The sequence below is a fragment of the Penaeus monodon genome, chromosome 15 (assembly GCF_015228065.2).
Source record: "Penaeus monodon isolate SGIC_2016 chromosome 15, NSTDA_Pmon_1, whole genome shotgun sequence".
Lineage (NCBI taxonomy): Eukaryota > Metazoa > Arthropoda > Malacostraca > Decapoda > Penaeidae > Penaeus > Penaeus monodon.
The window spans coordinates 28287080-28287300 of record NC_051400.1 but is presented as its reverse complement, the minus strand read 5'-3'; the positions used below and the strand labels follow the sequence as shown (position 1 = coordinate 28287300).

The 221-nt window shown below is 40.7% G+C and overlaps 1 protein-coding gene across 1 annotated transcript in view; it reads right to left on the bottom strand.

The window, feature by feature from the left end:
* LOC119581906 overlaps window positions 1-221 on the bottom strand; it is a gene marked incomplete at its 3' end in the record, with an annotated part of 85972 nt that overhangs the window by 82688 nt on the left and 3063 nt on the right.

Sequence of the window (221 nt, the reverse complement as noted above, 5' to 3'; positions counted from 1 at the left end):
CTTAATTGTTTTATTCTTATTTACTCCCCTTGTTACTCTATGGATACTTTTCTTCCTGGGCGATCTACATCCCCGTAAGTGCCTGATTGCCTGTCTCTCGTTTTATCTTGCAACTGTGTGTCGATATCCTCACTATATAGCCCTTCGCTCCTCTATGTTATACTTACCTGCACGATATTCCAAGAAGTGCTTGATTGCTGTATGTCTCACTTTGTTTTACG